Genomic DNA, 17,519 nt, shown 5'->3' on the forward strand with positions numbered 1-17,519 from the left:
TTTGCACAATCTCATGCCTATATAGGACTGCCAGATGTGGATCTAGGGATTCTCAGTGGGCACTTTAACATGGTGCTACACCCTGCAACCAACTATACCAGCCCTCACCCAAGTAGCAAACCCCACACATGGGGAGTACAACGCACGGGGAGTACTTCGCCATATCATTGACACATATACCCTTCATGGCATCTGACATACCCAACATCCTTCAACTCCTGGTTACACTTTTTATTCCACCCCTCATGATCTATGGACAAGAATTGACTATTGGCTACTTTCTGCCAATCCCTTGCTTTGGACTAATGTGGTTTAACCTCTACCTCGAACCTAATTATACCACAGCCCAGTCGTCTTTAATCTACGGATCCCCTATGTTGGTGGCTCTGAGTTCTTCTGGAGAGTCGCTAGTGATGGCCTACATGATCAGATCTACTGCACTGAACACCACGACTCCGTAGTTGAGAACTTTGCCTTGAATTGCAGTATAGTCCCCACCCAGGCTCTTTGGGAGGGCTTAAGGGTGTACATTGGTGGAGTGTGCATATCTAAATATATGGGCATCCTGCACAATGTACAATCCCAATCACAGCGGCTAGAGGATGACCTATTCAACATTGATCGAGCCACATCACAGCCTTAGCACCATCAACGTTCTGTCTTACTGACTAAGTTTTGTGACTTGAGTGGTACCATCTCACAGCGAGAGGGGCTACTGAATATTTCCATCTCTTAGTTATATGCCGCTTTGCAACTGATATGCCCAAGTCTAAGGAGCGAGCGGTGGCTCTGAACTTTTTGCCTCTACTGAATATATGCAAAAGATAGACCTCCCACTGGAATGGGATATTGCTCAATATTTGTGGTATTTATAATCCCCGTAATGGCAAACAAGCCCTCTCATACTTGTCTCGTAATGTAGTGAAGATCACCTTCCTTCAAGAAACTTATATCCCGTCTCAGCACTCCCACACTTTTGTGGCTACTTGAGTCATGCATCACTACTTTTCTGGTTATTGCTCTTATTCCAGTGTAGTCTGTATTCTCATACATAAAACTGTCCCCTTTCCACTGCATGCTAGCCTTGTAGATCCAGGTGGTCGGTACCTGATACTCTCCAGCATCCGTGCTGACAAGTACATGCTCCTATTTAAAATATACACCTCTACCCTAAATAATACTGACTTTTTCCACAATCTCATGCTCAAATAGGACTGTCAGATGTGGATCTAGGGATTCTTGGTGGGGACTTAAACTTGGTGCTACACCCTGCAACCAACTCTACTAGTCCTCACTCAAGTAGCAAACCCCACACACGGGGAGTACAATGCACGGGGGGTACTCTGCCATATCATTGACACATGCCCTTCATGACATCTGGCATACCCGACATTCCTCAACTCATGCTTACACTTTTTATTCCACCCCTCATGATCTATGGACAATAATTGACTATTGGCTACCTTCTGCCAATACCTTGCTTTGGACTAGTGTGGTGAAAACTCTACCTTGAATCTGATAGGACCACAGCCCAGTCCACCTTAACCTACAGATTCTCTATGGTGGTGGCTCGGAGTGCTTCTGGAGAGTCCGTGGTGATGCCCTACATAATTAGGTCTTCCGCACTGAACTCCATGACTCAGTAGTTGAGAACTTTGCCTTGAATTTCGGTACAGTCCCCACCCAGGCTACTCTTTGGGAGGCCTTGAGGGTGTACATTTGTGGGGTGTGCATATCTAAACATATAGCCATTCCGCGCAATGTGCAATCCAAATTACAGCGACTAGAGGCTGACCTATTCGACATTAACCGAGCCTCTTCCCAGCCAGGTGGCAGCCGCAGCTCCATCAATGCTCTGTCTTACTGACTAAGTTTTATGATTTGACTGACAGGGAGGACACATACATGGGGAAGCATGCAGTGGCTAAATACTACAGTTAGGGTGAATGCTGAAGCCACATGCTGGCACGGCTAGAATGCCCCAACCACCTCAGTGGCCATATAACCAAGTTGCGCCCAGACTCTGGGAACTCTATATCTGACAAAGAGGGAATATCGGCGGAATTCTGACATTACGATGCACACCTATACACATCATGCATGTCCAACACCGAAAGGGAGATCCCGCCTTACTTGGCACAAATAGACATGGTATGGCTCACAAATGGCCAGCACTGCTTCCTCAGAGAACAAACCACATGCAAATAAGTCATTCAGGGGATTGTTGCATTAGATGGGTCCAAAGCCCATGGCATAGATGGCTTAACAGGAGCATTCTATAAGGCTTTTAAACAACAATTAGCTCTATTTCTCCTGGCCATGTAGACTGAATCCTTGGACAAAGGCTCCCTACCCCCCACTCTGTGAGAAGCTGTACTACACCTACTTTTGTAACCCAGCAAAGACCCCCATTTGTGTGCTTCCTATCTCCCATTATCCCTTCTCAACCTGGACAATAAGATCTTAGCCAATTTTCTGCTACCAGACTTTCCCTACTGAAAGTCTGGTTGGGTCCCGCACAGGTCCACCTCAGAAACCTACACTCTCTTTGCAGTGCTAAACTAGATCTCTCCCATGAGCCCCACTGTGGTTGCCCTATTTGATGCTGAGAAAGCATTTGACTCCCTTGAACAGCCTTTCTTGAGGGCAACTCTAACAGAGCTAGGCCTCTCCAGGGTCATCATCTCCTTAGCCATGCTTGTCATGCTTCTCATGCTTGAGAGTCAATGACACCCTCACAGATGTTTTTCCTATCATCAGAGGGACCAGACAAGGCTGCCCCCTGTACGCCTTTTTATTTATTATTGCAATGGATCCCCTTGCTCATCCTCTCCAGGAACGCCATCTTCATCAAGGCCTCCAACTGACTCGTGGCCCCGTTCTGCTCTCACTATATGTAGATGACATTTTATTGTTTATACGTTGCCCCAGCGATAATCTTCCCCACTCCCCCAATTTAGGAAATATGATTCTGCAACCTCTCGGGTCTCAATATCAACTGAGCCAAGTCTGAACTCTTTGCTTGCCCAGACAGCTCACAACCTGTCACTAGCAAGTAACTTTTAATTTGGAATGCAGATAGAACTACATACCTGGGTATCCATCTACACAGGGGCAAAGACCAGATCGTTTTGCTCAACTATGGCCCTGCTGTGGATAAGCTTACAACCCAGATAGAGCATTGGCTTAAACTTCCTCTCTCCATCTCAGGATGAGTGGCATAATCAAAATGGTGGTCCTCCCTCGTTTCCTTTATTTTTTTCCAAACATCCTTATATCACTTACATAACACTTTTTACTACCCTCCGTAGTCTATTAATTTATCTTATGTGGGAAGTCCGCAAACCCTATGCAGGCTGGGAAACTATAACTCTTCCTTGCGAACATGGCGGCTTTGGAGCGCTGTACCTCCACCTCTACTACTTTGTGGGTCAATGTCACTACACACAGCATTGGTACCACCCAGATGCTCGTATCCCCTATCTTACACCTGAAAGGGATCAATTAGGGAACCTTCCCTACTCAGCCATACTACTGAATGGTATGCCTATAGACATTTCAGATATCCAAACCATATCCACACCGTGATTGGCATGGCGGAGACTCAGCCAGATAATGGGTTGTGTTCTCCCCTATTTCCCTGCCTTACTTCTGGATAAAAACCCCTGGCTGCCCCTTACGCACAAAAGAATAGTGCAACACATCCTCTGGCGTGACGACCTCCATACCCAGAAAGACGTTTTCCTGGATGGGCATGTCTTTACACATGCTGATGCTACTGACTTTCAAAACGCCTCGTGCATGGACCATTTTGTGCTTCAGCGGCTCCATAACACTCTGCGCTCCTGCATAGCTTCCTGCCCTTTGGCATCTGAGGTGACAAATAGGAAAAGCCCTTGATTATTCTGATTCAGCTGGTCCTTCCATTTGAGCAGCTTTTTGTACAGCTTACCATATGGATGTGGCTAGATGGGCCTATCCTGGTCTCTAGTTACAGCTCATTGTAGCAAGCACCACTGACCCTGATACTGGAGCATTAACCCCTCATGCCAGAGAGCTCCTGAACATTGGTGCCTGGGCAGTCCCATCCCAATCCCTCTGAGAAACTGAGACAAAGGTCCTGGTGGCCATGGGGGGATGGGGCAGGAAGGAGCAGGATTTTGTCTGCGAGTTGGCCACAGCAGGGAGTTTGAAATCAAAAGCACTGGAACCAGTTGTCCTCTTGACTGACCATCAGTCCTAAACCTGCTTTCCTTCTCGGTATCAGGCACGTTCACCTGTGCGGTAGGTGGTGACTTTAGTTTGTGGATTGAGAGCTGGGACATGAGCACAGGCATTTGTGATAGATGCACAGAAGTGATCAGTGCAGCTTGTAACTGACACTAAAGTTGAGTAGAGTTGAGCCAAAGCAGATAAGTGGGCACAATAGCATTTAATGTGGTAACTGATTACCTTACAAGGCATACTTTTTGCCATCTGTTGATTTGGGTGGCCTCCTGAGTTTTTACAGATTTTTGTTAAGCCACGCCTATTCTGCAAACAACTATAAAAAATAAAAAAGTTGATTAAGTAATTTAACAATTAATTTAACAATGAGTGTACATAAGTTACCCTCATGGACCCTGATACCTAAGAGATCCCTATGTGTTTACAATAGAATGGTATCATCCTACCTAAGTGTGAAACTGAGCTCGTCACAGATTGTTTCCTGAAGGATAAGACTGAAAGGGTTTGTGAAGCATGATGAAACGGATTCCTGAATTGGGTTTATGTTAGACTTCACAAAAGTGACCTACTCTATTACATGACAATGGAGTATGCCTACACCAAGGAATCATTGAGGGATAGTAAACCTAAAGGCAAGTTTCATTTAATCAATAAATATCATTTTGGTGCATGAGGCTACATTTTCCAAAACTGACTCCAAATAATTGAATAGCAATGGAATTATGAGGAAAGATAACCTGGTCCCAGTAGTAAGCTTATCATTTATATTGGAGTATACCCTCCCTGATATTCTAGTGGTGTTTTATACAATAGTCCCTTCTGGGAGCTGCGTTAACAAAGTTTCTCTGAATAACAAGATGGCCCATCTCCCTTTGAGATGGGATGAGGCCTATCCGCGCCCATCATAGCACGGATGAGGCTGGGCTGGGCCACCCCCTGAACACCAGCAGAACTGTAGGGACACCGATAATTTAATTGTAATTGTTGTGTTAAACTGACTGTTTATTAAGTCATAGCTCAGGGGTAGGCTAGGAGAATTTGGTAATTACTTACAGTGAAACTTATTGCTTTAATGGCTTCACGTACGGGAAGGGAGGAGGGTTGTGACGGGGGTACTATCAACGGGACACTAGATCAATTCATAATCAGGGCAACATCGGTGCTAGAAAATAAAATAGCCCTGACAGAACGCCGCCTCTCACTGGAAGCAATGTATCTGAGACGATCATCCCTGGGAACTATAATGTCGGCCATCTCACCAAATCATTTGGAAATGCATGTGTACAACAGAGACAATAATGTGGGTGACAGAAAGTAACACCAGATAGAGAGACCGCCTGATTCCCGTGACTTACTTGTTATAAATGAGAATAGCCCTGTTGTTTTAAGTAATAATTCTCTCTCGGATGATACATCTATTGATGCTGTCACACGTTCCTCCACAAGGTCTGTATCTAAACAAAATCTTAAATTGCAAACCTTAAAGCAAACAGCAGAAATAGCATCTACTGCTAAGAGGTAACGTGGAGGTGGCCCCCAAAAAGGAAGGTGTCCAAAGATAATAAAAACTTCTAAAGTAACTAAAAATGGCACAGATGAGACCATGGCTCCTCGAGCTACCACATTGTCATCATTTGTATTGACACCTGCCCCGTCTTCAACACTTCCAACTACCAAGATGGCTGATTTCACCTTGCCACTATTGCAAACTGCTGAGGGTTTGATGGCACATGTTGAGCAATTGATTAAGTCCCTAATGTTATCCATTTTAGAGAGAACAAAGATAATTAGTGAAAGACTGGGGAAGCTCGAACAGTCTACCGTAGGTAATTTTGGCACCCCGAAAAAATTGCTTGAGTGTACACCTAGGCAAAGTATAGCGGTAGATATTCTACCACAAGAAATAGCAGGTATAGCTCCCCTTTTGTCCACCTCGACTGTAGTTAACGCACACCCCTTGATATTAAATAGAAATAGTCAAGCTGCCCCACCTCTAGAAGGTATGGTCATGACTCCAAAGAGAGAGGGCCGACCGGTGGGCGAGACAGGGGAAGGCTGGCTCAGGGGCATGGTGTAGCGAGACAGACTAAGGAAAGCATACCTGCAGCCAAGGAAACACCTAACACCGTAAAGCAAAAATGTGTGCTAAGATGTATCGATTTACCCCTAGATTCCTTTCCATATGCAGCTGTACTTACCAGGGTCCCTGAGTTAAAGAATAGCAAAATAGAAACTTACCCAGAATTAAAAAATAAGGTAACTTTTTGGTTAAACAAGGATAGACCTCTTCCGACCCACATAGACTGCGAAATTTTATATGCTCAAAGAATAAGCTGGGTGGGCCGAAGACCTAAAGACATAGCTGGAGACTGCATCATTGTCAACTTTAGGGATAGACGAGTGTTTGGCCATATTTGTGACCCGTACTACCAAAGAAGAAATAGTGGCATATACACTTACCACTTAAGTTATTTATATTGCCCAATAGACTCTGTAACATCTAATCCTAATCTTAATTCCTTTTGGGGTACAACGAGCAGGGATTCTGGGTGGGTATAAAAATCCATTCAATATTCCCACTATTAATCGTTTTGAATTGCTATACGGGCCTGAAGGAGTAGACTGACTGAGAACAGCAGGATGCAGTATACCATTAGGACGTGGCACTATGGACAATAGAATAGCAAGTGTGTGTAATGAGGTGTCCTCTGAATATATAAGGCGTTAGAACCCCAGAGTGTTAGAAATCAGGATGACAAAACCATAGGCCACTCCAGTATTAATAAAGTTTTATGTAATAGCACAGAGCCTATACAACTAGTAGAAGCTGACAATGTAAGGATAAATGATAATATACTCGACACAGGCGTAAAATTGAATATAAAGTTAACGTCCAGGAATATTGCGGGCATTAGGAAAAATGTAAGCAATCCCATGTGACAAGAGTATATTGATAATAGCGAAATTGTTTTATTTAAAAAAACATGTGCCATTGAAAGTCCGTTTAAAGTGGGTTATACAACTTTTAGTATACCTGCAGCTACTTTAACTAAAGGAAGACCCTCTGGGGGCCTGGTAATCTGGACAAAAATTACGTTGGGAATTGACTTTAAGCAAATTGATTCTGACAGCCAGGACATATTAGGAGTTAAGTTCACAGACCCCAATAAAAGGGAGGTTTGCATCCTGAATATCTATAGCAGGCCAGCTACTGCCAATAAAAAAGTGGAAGTTATTAAACAGCTAGATAAAATTCTCTCTACGTTTGTTCAGAGAGTTGTGGTAATTATTGGGGGGGGGCTTTAACCGTAAGTTCGAACCAATAGTAGGCCTAGAAAATATTTTTGAGGCAGAGGACAATGCAAATAATATTCCTGCAAGTGAGACCATCCCTGCAGTCCGCTGCTCGCTTGCTGTAGCACAGTTATTGCGATTGGCTGCTGCCCATGGCCTACGTGCTTGTAATGGGCGCTTACCATCAGATAGTCAAAGCCAGCTGACATTTAAGCGGGGCAGTTGCTACAGCCATATAGATTATGTAATGGTCTCAATCTCACTCTGGTCTATGGCAAGCGATCTTGTAGTGAATAACCGCACAGAGAGTGATCATTTTCCTCTTAGTTTGACGCTTAGTGCGTCACTATTCAAATCTAATAGTAAGGGGAAAAACAGCCTTATACATAATGAAACGGAGCCTATGGTTTCAAATAATCGTAGAGCTCTGAAATGGCCGCTAGTATTAGGGAACAAAATTACTGTAAAAAAAAACTACGAGACATATGTAGAATTAGTCTCCCCATATGCCAATCTTCCAGTAAAAGAGATTCCTATTATGCGGATTCACGATAATATGCTACAGGGACTTGTACAAATATTAACTAAAATCCCAAAGCCCTAAAAAAATGGACAATCAGAGTTACCACTTAAAGGTGACCTATGGTTCAACAAGGATTGACGCAATGCCAAAAAGGAACTCATACAGGCAGCTAAAGGTAATGATGTTTTAGTGTTAATGGAGAAAAGGAGGTGCTACAAAGGCGCGGTATTTAAGGCAAAGAAATGTTGGGATGAGCATATTTGGTCTAAGTTACTTCATACATGTAAAACAAATGACCAGGCCATGTTTTGCCGCTTGATCACAAAGGGCAATAGAATCGGAAGTTGCCGAAGGGACCTGTATCTAGACGCAAACACCTGGGTATCTCATTTCTCAGATGTATATGCTCCCACTAATAGTGAGGCTACCCTTGGTAATGGTGTTCTAATTTCCAACTTAAGTGAGACACCTTTGACTTCTAGTATGTCAGAAACTATGGAAGCCATTAATGCTATAAAACCAGGGAAGGCCCCTGGCCCGAACCGGATGCCTGGGGACTTATGGAAGCATGAGAATATAATATGGGCCCGTACACTAATTGCCTGTCTAATGCCATCGCAAAGGGTGCTCCTATCCCTGATTCATGGCGAGGGGCAGAGATTGTAGCCATTTTTAAGAAGGGTGACCGTATGAATCCGGCCCATTATAGACCAATTAGTTTAATTCATGTCCTACAAAAGGTATTTGCAAGGCAAATTTTTATTAAATTGAGTTCTTGGATTGGAGAAAACAGAGTTTTAACCAAGTACCAGGCAGGTTTTAGAGAACAAATCTGCACAATCGACCAGGTGTTTAGGTTTCTTTGCATTATCTGGAAGTACATTAAAATAAAAAGGGCACACTTGTGCATTGCATTTGTTGACCTCAGGGCAGCCTTCGATCCGGTCCCCGGGGGCACCCTTTGGACAAGACTAAGGGACCAGGGCGTCCCTGGGGAACTTTTGGCACAGATCGCTAGGCTCCACGAGGCCAACTATGCTAGGGTGAGAATGGAGAATTGACAGACCGCATTAATGTGAACAGGGGTGTAAGGCAAGGATGCGTGCTGGCCCCAACATTGCAAACACAACAATGATGGACAGAATGTGGATCAATGTCACACATTCACCCCAGTCCAAAGATCTGGGCCCAAATCCATCGTTTTTCCACTCCACACCACCCTGGGTTAGACAATGGCGATATGCAAATCAGCGCTGACCCTGTGCCCTATGGGAACAGTCCAGTCCGAACTACAAAAGCCATGTCCTTCCCAGAATGGAAACAAGCATCCGAGGACCGGCCCGGTTTCGAGGTAACACCTCTCATCAGCCCGGCTAGCTTGATTCCAGTGGTGTGGAGTGCCTGGGACTCACGTCTGAGCATCCCCAGTACACTTAGAGCGGTAACTTTTCCCAGTGTGGTGTGGAGTGGAAAAACGATGGATTTGGGCCCAGATCTTTGGACTGGGGTGAATGTGTGACATTGATCCACATTCTGTCCATCATTGTTGTGTTTGCAGTTACGGCCCCAACATTGTTCTCTTTATATGTGAACGATATACCAGACTCCCTCTTGGGCTGTGAACATGATTCTCCCAAGATGGGAGGGGCCCACGTACCTGCACTCCTGTTCGCAGATGATACTATCTTAATATCACAAACACCCAAAGGCCCACAAAATTTACGTGATAATTTCAGATTTTATTGCGAATCTAAAGGTCTGGAGATTAACTCATCTAAAACCAAATATATGGCGGTCAATCCTCACAGAACTTTTAAAAAACCTTGACTGTGAACATGGAAAGGATCGAATATGTCCACAATTTTAATTATCTAGGCATTACTTTAGATACTAAATTAGATTGGAAATCGCAACTAGATAAAAGTAAAACTACCCTTATATTATTTTTCACACACACAATATTTAGGACTCGATATTTCTGTAGTCGGAAAGTTCCAACTCGATATTTTGTCTGCACACCTTCACAAGGTTGTTATAATACCTTAATTCTGTTTTGTTGTTGGTGCACGTACCTGTATAGTCTTTCGTTGTTTTCTGGGCGATAATGCTTCTTTACCAAAGTAGTTCTGTTTTTATTTTTCCTTTTATTTTTGGTGAAAATTAGGAGTGCTGACCTAGGTGTCAGGAGGAGCCGCAGGAGCGGGAGAAAGAGAGCGAAGACGAGTCTTTGGGACATACCGAGGCCTTATGCAGTATTTTGTAAGTAGAGCCCCAAAAACAAACTTCCTCTCACTGAGAAATATTAAAGCCAAGCAAGGCTTACCAGTAAGGGTGTGGTATAAATAGACCAAGTCCAAGATAGCTACGGACCCAAGATCCCGCAAGATCTCACGAAGGGAGTGGCCATCTGGAATAGGCCTTCGAATAAAGCCCAGAGGGGGCTAGTAGAACCCATCACACTAACCCCAAGTGGGGAAGGCCATGCAGGCACTAGGAAGACAGAAGGGGCCAGTGTAACCCATATATCAGTGGGGTCCATACATCACAAACCCAAGATCAGGTACGGGGTGCACACAAGAAAAGGGTACCACAGTGGGACAGGAGGGGTGACAGGAGGAGTGAACACAATGCCAAGAGGCCCAGGCAAGACACTTTGATTGATATGTTTCTTGGGTTTTGCAGGCAAAAAGTCCTATCAATTAGCAGTAGAGTAAGGTTAAGGTAAATAGATATTTTAAATAAATGGGGATATGATACAAAAGGTGAGTCAGTTTGACTATCTAGGAATAAGTGTCCATTGTTCCTTTAGCTGGCAACCGCATTTTAAGAAATTCAGCAGTTAAGATTAGAGCATGCTGCAATGCTGTACTCAGATTACTAAAACAATAGCCAGTCAATTGCTAACTGCCATTCTAAGGTTCTATAGGTAGAAAGCAGTTGAGAGATTACACTACTGTGGATGGCCTAGTACCTCCTACAGCACTGGACCATACCTGAAAGAGAACATAAACATCTAGTTAATAAAAATGTTGAGGCATTAAGCCAAAAGTAGAAACAAGTTGCAGTTTCAGAGTGAAACAATCCACACTCAAGTCAAGAATTTAATTTAGGAGACAATCACTGCTAGAACACAGCACAGTCACTGCTAGAACACAGCAGCACAATAGGAGGAGGAACATGGCGGCCGCTAGCTAAACGGCCGCGGCTCGGCTCCTCGGGATGCATTAACGCGAAAGCTGTTCCCGATTCAGCGGCGAACTTTCATCTCTCTCAAGATTAATATGGGACGACATAAGCGTAAAAAATGTTAAAGGCGTAAATAACCTGCTTATCAGCGAAGGGGATCAGAGGCTTGGCTTGGGCTTCGATTCCGGCGGTGGTTGGAGTGAGCCCGGCTGGTGTGCTCCATGGGCGGGTGCTGCTCGAGCGCGGAGAAGACGCAATTCGGCTCTGTTTCTGTTCCGGGTTCCAGGGCAGAAAGACGGAGGTGCTGACAACGTAGGAGGCGGCGTGTGCATAGCAGTGGTAAAAACTACAACTGAGGTAAAGGAGAGAGTTGTGGGAGATTATTGTCGGAAGTATATTTTAAAATACACCTTAAAAGGTGTCTCTCGAAGCAGCGTAAGCAGTCACAATCCTCTCTCCATAAAAAGCTCTATTGACTTACAAGAAGGGGAAGGCGTGCCCGAAGGTACAGGCAGATGGATGGATGGTGACAGTTGCAAGTTAGAGGGAGCGGCGCCACAGGGGCCAGTAAAAGACAAGGCAATTCCGCAAAATAATGCTCCTGCCCAGATACAGTGCATATAAAAATCAATAGATATGCACTCACAACCAGGTTTACATTAGAATCCCTGCAGGAAAAACCTGGATACCCCCCTCGCATATCTCCTCCTATATCTGAGGTCAGGCTGAGTAATAAACGGGGTAAGAGTAAGAGTAAAGCCTGTAACCCCGACGAAGGTATAGAGGAGTCCGAGGCAGGAAATAAAAAAGGTGATACAGGTGTAAGTAGAAGAAGGGGGAGAGCTAAGAAGTGTATACCGCCTCAGATAAAGGTTACGCCCTCATTGAAAACATATTACAAGGTTATGGCCACCAGCACTGCTCAGACACCTTCAAAACTATTAAAATCTCTAAAATCTCCACCAACCCCTGCCTCTAAACAAACTACAGCGGAAAAAGGGAAACTCACTCTCTCTGAAGTCAGCGCAGAAAATAAGAAAAAATCTGGGAAAGTAGCAGTAAAAACCCCTCCTAGTGACTTGCTGGATAGTGAAGCCACTACGAGGATACACCCGGATGTAAGTCTGGCTAATAAATACTCCATTCTAACAAGCAGTATCACTGAGGAGTGCGATAAGCTTAGACCACCCCCAGAAGAGCTGATGGAGCAAGGAGCTCCAGAAGGAACTTCAGGGGGAGTAGTAAGCAGTGATACCATATCAAGTGAACTTTTCATCAGCAAATTCTACTAGTACCAGCAAACCGGGAGTTGGCAATTTGGATACAACCTCCTCTACCTTAGCAGACATTCTTCTGGCTATGAAGGAGGAAATAACGAACAGATTTACTGTCTCTGAAAAAAACCAAGCGGAGTAGGCTAGTCGTTTTTCAACAACTGAAGCAAACCAGGCGGCCATTCAGGCTTCATGCGAAGCACTAGCTAAAAGACTGGATGATGTTACTCTGAGAACAGAGGCTATGGGAAGGAAATCCCGACGATAAGGGACTCATTGCATTCTACAGAAGTAGAGGTTGCAAAATTAGGTGCACAACATCGAGAGCTAAAAGAAGACATTGAACGGTTAGAAAATCACTCGCGAAGGAAAAAGCTAAAATGACTCAATGTACCGGAAGCCCTGGAAGGGGCAGATGTAAAGGGGTTTGTGATTTCGGTTCTGAAGGGAACTGTCCTTAACGATGTCGACGATGTTGACTTGGCACGGGAAATCCAGAGGGTGCATCGTGACCCCTTCCGAATGAATCCAGCCAGGCAGAAACCACGGAAAATATTAATACATTTTTTGACCTATTCAGTGAAGGAGCAGATTTTGTCGTCAGCCCTAAAGGAAAAGTCAATCACTTTCAATAGTTCTAACCCCTTTACCTTTCAGATAAGGTCCGATATTTCCCATGTAACAGAAACCAGACAGTGGGAGCTAGGGAAAAGGTTAGATGAGCTGAATGGACTGGGGGCAAAGGCACAATTAAAGTTTCCTGCACACCTGAGGGTGATGTGGAATAACCATATGCATCCGATTAAATCTGGGGAAGAGGCGGACATTTTGATTGTGAAGATTAGAAAGGAGCAGGAAATAAAGAAGTAGAAGCTTTAGAATAGTCTGCCGAATAGCGATTTTTTCTTTCTTTTTTTTCCTTTTTCTCTTTCTCCCCTTTTCTTTCAGTGTCTCTTATATCAATGTCGAATAAATGATATTAAAGCACTATAGAGTGATATAGTTCAGGAACACAGATCAAAAAACAAAAAAACAAAATAAATATTGCATCCCACTGAGGGAGTGGAGCCAAATAGGCTTTGCCTATTGGAAGGGAGGGTTCCTCATGGGGTAGAGGGGCACAGGGATAGATGGCCAGGGGAGGGGTTGCAGGGGGGACACTTGGGTGGGGATCATAGGGTAAAATTTTAAAAAAAATTCTCATCTCACCTCAATCAAGAATTTAAGCTAGATAGGCAACCGAAGAGATGGTGGGGGGCCAAGGCTTAAGGGGTAAAAAGACCACTTTTACTACATGGAATGTTAATGGAATGCGGTGTCCCCGTAGGCAGAGATTAATCCTTAAACACCTGGAATTGTCGAGTGCTCAGATCTTTCTTTTAAAGGAGACTCATTTGAGCTTAATAGAAAGTCAAATACTATTCTCCAAGATTCATTGGATGAAACACTTTGCGGTGTCTCAACAGACAGCACACAACAGAGGAGTAGCAATACTAGTGAAACAAGGTATTCTTTGCTCGATAAGAGGGGTCCAAACAGATACATCTAGGAGATGGTTAGTGGTAAAAATGACACTAAATAATGTAGATATAGTTTGCGTCTCTTTTTACGGTCCCAATGTTGATGACTCTTCCTACCTCTTAAAACTACAATCTATATTGATGTTGGAGACACCACCTTACATTCTTGGAGGCGACTTTAACATGCTGTTGGATACCATAAAAGACAGGTCAAATGTAAGTCACTATATAGGGGCACCCAAGATACGTCAAACACTGTTAAATATGAACCATGACTTAGGCTTAGAGGATGTGTAGAGAGCCAAGGAAGGTCCACATCAGGGTTTTACATTCTACAGTAAGAAATCCAGGCATGCCTCTAGGATAGACTATGTCTTTACAGACAGACAATCTCTTACTGATATTAAAGAGATAGTAGTTAAACCTAGCCATTTGTCAGATCACGCTCCTCTGCAGTTTGTGTATCAGAGAAGTGAACCACAGATGCAGTCTAGATGGACGTTAAAGAGAGCTATGATTCTGAATTCGGAAGTAATTGAATCTATCCAGTCCTTTTCTCTAGAATTCTTTACATATAACATAGGGTCTACAACCTTTGATTATATTTGGGATGCATATAAAGCCGGGTTAAGGGGGAGATTACACGGTATTATATGTGTTAAGAATAGGGCAGAGGCTGGGATATTGAAGGAAATTGAGAAAAGAATTGGACAGCTTGAGATGGATAGGATTGGTCCAAATATTGCGGATCAGGAACGACTTGTGCAGATTGAGCAGGAATTAGAAATGGCCAGACAACAATATAGAGGGAAATTAGATGCGAAATGTAAAGCCCAATGGGATTCAAGTAAAATGGAAAACTTTGAATATGGGGAGAAGGCAGGAGCACTATTGGCTTGGAAAGTTAGAACTGATCGGGCCAGGGATGATATCAAAGAATTAATCATAAATAGCAACGGGGAAACGTCAAGCAAAACAGAGGATATGCAAAGCTACCTTCTCTCATTATTCTCAGATCTATACAGAGAAAATGTTACTCCATCCATTGAAGTTGTACATACATGGTTGAGTAGTAAAAATCTGCCAACTTTATCAGAAGAGGGTAGGAACAGCTTGGATGCCCCTATCACGGTAGAAGAGATAGCAGAGCAGATAAGAAAATCTAAAAATAAAAAAGCAGCAGGCTCAGACTCACTCCCGAGTGAAGTCTATAACCATCTAATAGAGGAGCTCTCTCCAGTGTTGGACACTATCTTCAATTCTGTGTATTCATCTTCAGGTGGAGTCCCCAACTCATGGAAAGAGGCAATCATCGCTTTGATCTTGAAGCCTGGTAAAGATCCCTTGAGGGCGGACTCATATCGGCCAATCTCCCTGCTGAATGCACATTACAAGATCCTTATGGGCATTTTAGCGGGGAGATTGGCCAAATTGGTACTCAAATTGATACATGAAGACCAGAAGGGCTTTGTGCCTGGAAGACATATTGAAGACCAAACCCACCTCTTAATTGTGAATATAGATTTAGCAGTACAAAGATCGGAACCCTTGGCCGTGGTCACATTGGACGCGGCCAAGGCGTTTGACAGAGTCTGTTGGGGTATTTGTGGGGAGTCTTGGAAATAATGGTGTTCGGTCCAGTATTTATTCAGACTCTACAGAATTGTTATAAGGGAGCCTCTGCGCGTATCCTTCTAGATGGCTTATTAACACCTGACTTCAATATACAGCGGGGAACCAGGCAGGGGTGTCCGATGTTCCTGTTATTGTTCAATATATACATTGAACCCTTGGCTCAAGCCATCAGGCTTGATGAATCTATAGTTCCATTTTGGTCAGGTCCATATAGTTCTAAATTGGCCCTGTATGCGGATGACCTGATATTATATACAAGTGACCCAAGTGCAGCTATTCCCCGGATGGAGGAGCTGTCGGCAGACTTTGGGTCCATATCAGGATATGAGGCCAACAGATCCAAGACAGAGGTTATGTGTTGGAATCTAGATCAATGGAGGGGTACTGAGAGTCCTGAGTTTAAATAGCTGGGGATATACATAGTGAAGTTATTGGATCGAATCCGCAGGCTAAATATGGACAGAGTAATTAGAGAAATAGACCGTCCGTTCAGCAGATGGAAGAATCTCCCATTAACTATCTTTGGGAAAGTTAATCTAGTGAAAATGCTCATTCTTCCCAAGCTTTCTTACTTGTTCTCTGCAATACCGTTAACATTCCCCCCCAAAAATATCAGTATGGCACAGAGTAAAATAGGAAGCTTTGTGTGGGGGGACAAGGGGGTCCGCTTGACTTGGAAGAAGCTAAGACGAAGGTTGTTAAAAGGGGGGTTGGCTCTCCCAGATATTAGTCTTTATGCAGTGTCATTCCAGTTTAAGTCAAAGGAGGAAGTGGAGGTGAGGCCTTTATGTACAAATCTGGATCCCCGAAATACTTCAAGAGGGTTTGACTGAAGATTCTAAAGGCAGCCCTAGAGATATGGTATAGGGCAAGGGTTAGCTGGGGGATTGGCTATTATTCAGTTCTAGCTCCTGTTTGGGATTCACCCGGAACCCCAGATTGTTTGAAAGATACCTTGGCGACACCAATAAAGAGGGCAGGAATAACGACCTGGATGGAATTGATGGACGCAGAGGGGGTACACCCATGGGAGTACTTGAGGGCAAAGGTGGGGATCGGATTATCGAAGTTTAAATACCTTCAGTTGGTGTCATGGCATACAGCAGAATGCGATGAGATAAAAGGTAATGAGGAAATTGAGAGGCGGTGTCAATCCATTTCACCAATCAAAAAAGAAATCTCTGTATGGTACGATTATCTATTTAAGGCTGAAGATTCCGGGATCCCCCCTCAGAGGCGATTTAGAACCAATCCTCCATGTTATTGTAGGCCGAAGCCATGTTTGAACCATCTCTAAAGACTTTATATAAGTTTATAAAACCTGCCTGCTTAAAAAATAATCATTTCTTTGTGGTCAATAGGCTTTATAACACTCCCCTTAAAATTGCAAAATTTGCCCCAATACCCCCGCCTAAATGTCCAAGATGTCAAACCTTGTTGGCAAACGATATTCATATTTTTTATGAATGCAAAGAGCTGGAAATTTTTGGGAAAGAAGTGGGGGACACAATTGTGGGAGTATTTAAGACTAGGGTGGAAGTTAACCTTTCCCTGATTCTGTTTGGAGTTGACGGTCGTTTCTGTCAGACCGCCTCATGGCAGGACAAAGGTCTTTTATTTTATATGATCCTACTGGCAAGGAGGGAAATATGTAGGAGATGGAAATACCCCCTCCCCCCAAGAAGAGAGGATTGGCTAAAAGCATCTTTTGTTTTGGCTCGGCTGGAATATGAGAGAGCAGAGGATAAGCCATCTAACATCTGGCATCCTCTAATGAGCTGGGGAAGAAATCTAAGACTCATCCAGTCGCTCCAATGATTAGACCATGTCCCCGTCACAAAAGGGGAAGCGGTCAGGTGA

The sequence above is a fragment of the Lissotriton helveticus genome, chromosome 4_1 (genome assembly GCF_964261635.1).
Source record: "Lissotriton helveticus chromosome 4_1, aLisHel1.1, whole genome shotgun sequence".
In the NCBI taxonomy this organism is placed as follows: Eukaryota; Metazoa; Chordata; class Amphibia; order Caudata; family Salamandridae; genus Lissotriton; species Lissotriton helveticus.